General features: G+C 46.0%; 1 long non-coding RNA gene across 1 annotated transcript; it reads left to right on the top strand.

Moving 5' to 3' along the window:
- The first annotated feature begins 248 nt into the window (after positions 1-248).
- On the top strand, positions 249-5,280 carry LOC113988667. Its single transcript, XR_003540990.2, has 3 exons — positions 249-373; positions 2,872-2,991; positions 5,044-5,280. It is a non-coding gene; the product is annotated as an uncharacterized LOC113988667 (long non-coding RNA).
- The last annotated feature ends 2,261 nt before the right edge of the window (positions 5,281-7,541 follow it).

Genomic DNA, 7,541 nt, shown 5'->3' with positions numbered 1-7,541 from the left:
ACCCTGCTTTCAAGCCCTATAGCAAAGGTCAGTGTGATTTGTTTCTCATTACAGATGTTTTTCCCGTGAAGTTGTCTTATGGTATATGACAGTTCTCTTACAAAACACCTTTATGTAATTTAAAGCATTTTTACTTAAAATATTTTTCATTATAAACCAAGAGATGCTTAATTTTCAGCATCGTTCTCTTCTCTCGAACTGCATTAATCAATGAAGTACCTGATTTTGTTTTCCAGGGATGTGGTAAGGAAAACAACTGTGTGCCATCCATGTCTCGTGCAACACCCAAGGAGCTCTGGATTTGGAAGGGGGAATCCCACTGAAGCTGGTATTTCCTTGAACTGTGTTTGACTTCAATCTCCTGGCTCTGGGGGTACGTATGCCTTGTGTACAGATGTGTATGCACACCTGGAGGGGGAGACTTGTGGGAAAGAGGGGCAAGGCAGCACAGATTACTTAGTGGTAGATTACTGTAGAGTCCTACAGGGGTTAGAAATGCCCCTGCACCCCATGAAGTCCCACAGATCATCATGGCTAGGCTTCGCAAACGAAGATTTGGGAAGGCTCTATCCACATTTGTTACAGGCACGCTGGTGGCTTATGAGGCCAATACGTGACAAACATATCCGATTACAAAAGGCACAGCAGAAAGATTCCTTAGATGGTGTATTCTGCAATATACGGATCTTTCTGCATTGCCTTTTTTCCTCAAGAGTGATCCTGCGTGTGTTCTCAAAAGCATCAGCAGTGTTATAGATGGTGTGTCTCCAGGCCTCCCGATTGGAGGCCAGAGTAGACCAGTTATGGTGATCAATATGGCCAAGGCTGAGATGTTGTTTCAGGGAGTCCTTGTATCTTTTCTTCGGGGCTCCTCTCTTGCGGCAGCCAGTGGCAAGTTCACCATAGAGCAGGATCTTAGGGAGGCAGTGGTCCTTCATTCTGGAGATGTGCCCTGCCCATCACAGCTGTGTTCTCAGCAACATGGCCTCAATACTTGTGACAGTTGCTTGCTCTAAAACAGATGTGTTGGTCACATAGTCTGACCAGTGGATGTTTAGGATTGTGTGGAGGCAGCGTTGATGGAAGCGTTGAAGTCCCACAGATAAAGGGATAGGAAATAACATGAGGATGAGGCAGATGCCGGGATGCAGAGCCCAAGAGAAAGTCAGAAACTGCGAAAAAGGCAGAGGAAGTGGAAGGAAGAGACTCAGTACAGGAAGGAAAGGGCAGTGAGGGAAGCAGCTTGTCAAGGAAAATTTTACGCAAAGAAGGAGCAAATGAAGGAATTAACTAATTGAACAGTATATGGTACAACTTGAGAAACTGGGACAAGAAAAGAAAGAAGGAACAATGAGAATCCTAGGCCTTTTTTTTTTTTTTTTTGCCTTGGTCACTGATTGGAAGTGTCCAGTACAAACACCACCAGAGACTCCTGCACGTCCCCACAGGAGCTCTTCTGTAATGCCAGCTTTTGCCCAGCAGTCTCGTGCTGGCCAGCTTGCACTGCCTCTTGTCCTGCAGAAAGCTGGGCCTATCCTGAGTGCCATGCCCTCCTTCTCAGCTGCCCCCTGTGCTCCTGACCTTCCTGAAGCCACAGAGCTGCTCTGCTTGCCCCACCACGGCCCCACCATCAGCCCCTGCCTTTTGTCTCATGGGCATCCCCACACCTACTTCTGTTTCTGGGTCATTTCAAATGAAGTACCAAGAGAAGGAGAAAAGTGGATTTTCTTGTCTGGGGTGGCCTTATAAGCTGTGTCCCTGACAGTGGAGGGTCATAACCTTCCCACCAATATCCAGCAACACTTACATGAGATGTGTCCACTCCCCATGAACTACCTATTCCCCAACCACCAGGCAGCAAGATTCTCTCTTAAGCAGCTACTGAGAGGGCATCAAATCGTCTAGACCAACCTTACAAAATGGGTCAAGGCCCTCCTCCATTAGCATAGGGGTTCTGTATTTTTCTGCCTTAAGTAGGTCTTGTTCTTCTCTGGTATGCTCTAGAACAGAGTATTGCAGGTCTTTGACACGACCACTCTATCCACAGAGCAGCTGATGTGAAAGCACATCCCCCCTGCTGTTGTGCGGAAGGTTTGGATTTTAGAAATTACCCTTACCAAAGGATAAAAAAACTACTCTTAACCCAGTGAGTTAACCCAAGCACATGGCCAAGGCAGTGAAATGGGCTCTGATCCAGCTCCCACACCAGAGGTTGCTCCTTCTCCTCATGGCAATCAACTGGCTTGTTGCTGAGCACAACTGTCCTCCTGACTCAGGGGAATTGCTTCTCTCAGGAGCTGGGTTAGCAGTGCCACCAACATTCATGAAGGATTCACTTGAAGGCCAGCAATGAGGGCAGTGCTGCTGGTGGGTAACTGTTGGTCATTTAGTCCTGCTCCTGACTTCCTTGGCAATGAGATTATCACACACAGCATCACCACAGACCCACCTCTGAACCTGTCTCTGCCAAGTGAAACTCATCCATGCCATTGCTGATGACCCAGTGGCAGAGCCCAACTGCTTCACTGCTGTGCATAGATAGGTGCATTTGCAGACACACAGCAGCACACGAGGTCAGATGTCAAGCCAGGACAGCTGTCCCTTGGCTACCATTTGAGGTGTTGGTGACACATGTACAAAGCATGGGGTGTTGGAGCCAATGAAGGCTACAAGGTCCAGCAGCAGCCAAAGCAAATGATTTGCTGTATTATATCACATGTCAGCAAAGCTGCCTGGCTCCTCTTTGGATTGCATTAGGTGTTCAGGCTGAAATATCACATTTTACATGTTTGTCTTGGGTAAGATTTTTGCACAAAAGGTTTCAATGGTCTCTTCACCAGGGCAGTCTAAAGAGTAATTTATTTTTTCTAGTTGTGTAGAAGACTCTGTTCCTATGAGTAGAGGCAAGACTTTCATATTGGACTGAAACATAAGGATGGAGACAGAGATTGACTGGAAGAATAAGATTTGGGGACAAAAATGCCAGGCCTGGTAGGTCACACAGGTACCAGCTTCTTACTACATAAAGGGATTGTGACTTTACATCCACTAAAGTGTGTGTGGCACTCAGATAATGTGGAGACAAGCATCACAGGAAAGCCTATACCAGTGTTAATAGTTCTGTCTCTCAAGTTTTACCTCTCAAATACCTACAGATTCAAGGAGAGGGGATTTCATGGCATTTGCACACTGAGCAGTGGAGATAAAACATAACTGCTCTCTAGGAGGGCACATTCCAAACTGCTGCTCCTGGCTCACCGCCCTGAAGGAAGGTTTAGGAGACTGCAGGCATTCTCCTGCTCCTGAAGATTTACCATTGCTCATTTGCATCCATGTTCACGTAGCACTGAGACACCAGGAAACACCTTCTCTGCTCATCTCATCTCCAGTGCAATAGTTAGAGAAGATCTGCTTTCTGCAGATACCCTGCTAAAAACCCTGCTGTGCAGAGGCTTGCTGGAGCTGGAGCTGGGCACAGGCACAGCCTGAGGTTCTGAAACACTTAGGAGTGGCATTCACAATGCAGACAGCCCAAAGAAGTTGTCCACATTTCTTGGAGGGTCAATCCATTGCAGGAGTTTCTGTGAATAAGAGCACTGAGTCACTTGCCTGCAGCCTTCCCATGGCAGCCCTCCATCCCCTCACCACAAGTTCACTGCTGAGGTTCATCACCAAGCCTCATCTGCTGCACAGGTGAGAACAACCACGGAGGGAAGGAAAATGTCTCTTTCACAGAGGTGCATGTTAATCTCTAGTTCAGATTAAATATATCCTGGCTGCTGGAAACAGCTGTGAAAGGTCCTTTTCTTTGTCGTTCCCAAGTGTGATGCATTCCTCCTCTTCACCATCCCCTCATGAAGGGGGGGAGAAAAGTATCCGATAAAAGCCTTGCTCCAGGGCAAGAAAAGATCCAAACTGCAACTTTGCATAAATCTGTCACTTTGATTCCCCTGAGAACAACTGCAAACGGTGAAAAATGGCATAGCAAAGCAAGCCCAGGTGTTAACTCCTCTTTTTTTGATTGGGGGGTGGGGGAAGGAGAAAATGTTGTTGCAAACAGCCCCAAAACGTGATTCCTCTCACTCAGCTTTATGCTTCGTTAGCTCTTTCAGGACTATCTCTGTGTCCATGAAGTCTTATTTCTGAATCAGAAAGGAAATGGGGAGATTTTCCCGTATCAATATCTGCTGCAAAATCCACATTAAGCACCCTTTGCTGTTTCTGCTGTTTTATTCTCTCCCTAGATCAATTTGTGAGGAGGGAGTTTCCCTCTGTCTCACTTTTAAATGCTAATGCATCAAAGATTTGCTGGGTTGGGCTCAGGCGTGGGAGGGCCTCTGAGGACGCTCAGTGATGTCTTTCACCCCAGGGTCAGCTTTGTATTCTGCATTAAATTTGACTCTTATATTTGAAACAAAGAAACACTGTTGTTGCTAACACTTTTTCTCTCCTCAATCCCGGCACTTTCATCCCCAAATGCCTTGGCAACAAGTGGCCAAATTTTGTTCAGGCAAGTGGAGGCAGCGGTGGGGCCCAAGTTCATCTTTGCTGGCAATGACCTGGTTGCCCCCCAGGAGGACTGACAGCTCTGAGGAATCCTGGAGGCTGCCCCAAGGTGGCACCCGTGTTTGGGGCATGTGGCAGGGTCCCCCAGACCAGCAGGGATGGCACAGACACCTCTTGGCTTGCCTGGGGCTCCTCTGGCCCCCACCCACCCCATGCAGCCCCCCTCTGGCTGCAGCCCAGCTCCACATCCCTACCTTTGTCCCTTAATCTCTCCTGCTCTCATTAAGCAGGAGGGGCTTTCGTTAAGGTTCCATTGTGCAGAAGGAAATTACTTTTGCCACTGCAGTCCCAAGGGCTGTACATTTCTCAGGCAATTAGACCTTTATCAGCTGCAGAGATAAGGATTGCTGAATTTGTGTTTGCTGACATGGACTGACACAGACATATAGCTTAATTAATGTAAGCAAAATGCTTTGAAGTGCTTTTTATTCCTCTTTTGAGGCTGATTCTTTTGTTTGTTTGTTTGTTTGTTTTAAGTCCTTGTCCTGTTAGTTGCTAAAACCATATTTGGAGTCAATGAAGTGAAATTACTCAGGACAGTGTTGGGTACCACTAGTCAGCATGTTTAAGCCTGGCAAGCTGCTCTTTCCAGGCGTGATGGACTTGGTGATCACTTCTGTGAGAGTTTTGGGAGCACAGCCTGATAGGACTGGAGACCCCACCAGGCTGCTCAGCACCTTCTCACACTGAACCACCCCAGAACTCATGGTGCTGAGCCAGGAGAACCTGCTCTCTCTCTGACATTGGAGAAACCTGCCCACACCAGGACATTTCTAATCCTACTCAGCTATAATTCAAGAGTACATGGAAAATGGTTTACCCACCAAGGGAGTTTTGTATTACAGTGCTGCGCTGCTTGTGTTGGAAGCCAAATTAATAGTAAGGCTTGGCCAAGTTCTGCATAGGTTGAAACCTGACTTTTGGCTCAGTTTTGGTCTGACAAGATTTTGGTATCTCCATCAGCAGCTTTGCTTTTGAGACTGTTGTTCCCATTCCAGACACGGGTGGCTTGCATTCAGACTGAGGATACCTGTGGGTCTTGTGAGTCATGTTGAGAGCATTACGTGGGGTTGGGCTTAAATAGATGAAAAGTGAGAATTTGTGAGACTTTGGCAGCCTATGCAATGAATTTGTAATGGTAGAGGTAGGATGAATTCCACCTCTGCTGTACATGGCCGTTCCAGGGGACATGCAGAAGTTCAGGCTAATGTACAGCTCTGCCTGTTGTGTGGTGACTGATGGATTACACTGAATCACCCCAGAGTTGTGCTTGGAGTTTCTCATTTCAATAATCTACTAACTCTCACAGAAATCAACAGGAGGCTGAAACTGATGTTTTTAATGTGAGCTGGGTTGGCTATTAAAATCCAACATTGTTTGAGATCATCTCTCTTACATCCCTCTGAGATCAAAGAAATTTACTATGGACAAGTGCAATCACACATAGATATGATATGATTAATTCTCCACGGTTCAGATCAGAGTTCAGATCTCTCTTGAGGAAAAGATCTTTTTATATGCAATATTCAGAAGTAGTAGAAGATAATTTCCCAAGAGGAATCCTTGGTTCCTAAAATCACTTTCCTCTTGGTTCACCTTTCCTTAAAGCCATTTGAGAAAGTGATTTGTCCTACATAGACTGGAAACTGCAGAATGTTTTCTGAAATGAAATAGAAATGCACTGAAACACAGTAATACCAAGCTGGCCCAGGAGGTAGGGACTTGGAGTTGGGATACCAGAGTGTAATTCTCTTTCCTCACACTGTGATACTTCGGGCAAGTCACCAAATAAATACCTAAAAATATGAGTCTTCGTCCCGCTGTACCCCAGATTTCCATTTGTAACTAGAGAAAACACCATTTTCTTTGATCACAGTGCTGTGGTGAAGCAGAGATTTGTTGGAGTGTCGTGATACTACAGTAATGGGGACTACCATCAATAAAGCTCATGTTATAGGAAAGTCTACTAGCAAAGAATTTATAACTAGCAAATTGAGGAAAAGAAATACAGTAGTGAAATGTTCAGAACTGCTAACTGTGTGTTTAAAGGTTTGGGAAAATGCCTAGAGCTGTAAGTAGATGCCAGAGAAATTAATTATGATAATAAAACTTCTGGGAAGAGGTGGAAATGCTGGAATGGTCAAATCATGTGTAATTATGAAGAATATTTTCTGTCCTCTTGGTAACACAGAGCTGCAAGGAATGTGTGTGTTGCCTCCAGAAATGTGAGGGGCCAGGATGTCATTCTTCCAGAAACAAAACAGACAAGAACTGAAAGGAAAAAAAGAATGAGGGGGGGAAAAAAAAGAAAAGAAAAGCCAAACCAAACAAATGCCTCACAGGTCACGATGCAGCAGCCAGAACTTTGAAAGGCAGCCAGGGGAAATTCCCTGAGAAGCTTCCCTCTGCTCACGTAGGAATTCCTCGCCCCTAACCTTTGCTTGGGATCAGCTGAATCATGTTATATGGTCTTATTTTTCATCCCAGCTGTACACCTCCAGGCTGCACACATCCGAGTGGATTATCAGGGACGAACAAGCCTCTACTCTTCCTTTCTTTCCTCTGGCCCTCATGTTCATGGTTGGAGGTTTTTACCCAACCTAGTGGCCTCTGCCGGAGCCGCATTGGTCTCAAAGGCTGATGGGCAGCACCTACAAGACCAGAAATGCTTGCTGCAGCTGACAGCCATGCAATTGCTCCTTCGCTGACACATTTAAAGACAATATTTGCTGCTCACTGCAAAAAATTATTCATAAAAACTCTGCCCTGATGGCAAGTTGGCAGCACAATTACCTAAACTCTCTTGTACAGACACTCCAGGTCACTGGTGACTGTTTAGGCTGTGCTGTTTCAAGATTAATTAATTGCCTCCTGGGTTTCCCCTGGCTCTGCAGGGCTTTACTGGATTCACACATACTGCCAACTGCTGCTCAGAAAGCCACAGGGGAAAGATAGAGCTGGGAGAGGAGATACAG

The sequence above is a fragment of the Pipra filicauda genome, unplaced genomic scaffold (genome assembly GCF_003945595.2).
Source record: "Pipra filicauda isolate LSUMZ 115617 unplaced genomic scaffold, ASM394559v2 scaffold119_size3216105_pilon, whole genome shotgun sequence".
Classification (NCBI taxonomy): domain Eukaryota; kingdom Metazoa; phylum Chordata; class Aves; order Passeriformes; family Pipridae; genus Pipra; species Pipra filicauda.
The sequence above is the reverse complement of the archived record's forward strand: the minus strand, read 5'-3'. Positions and strand labels throughout refer to the sequence as shown.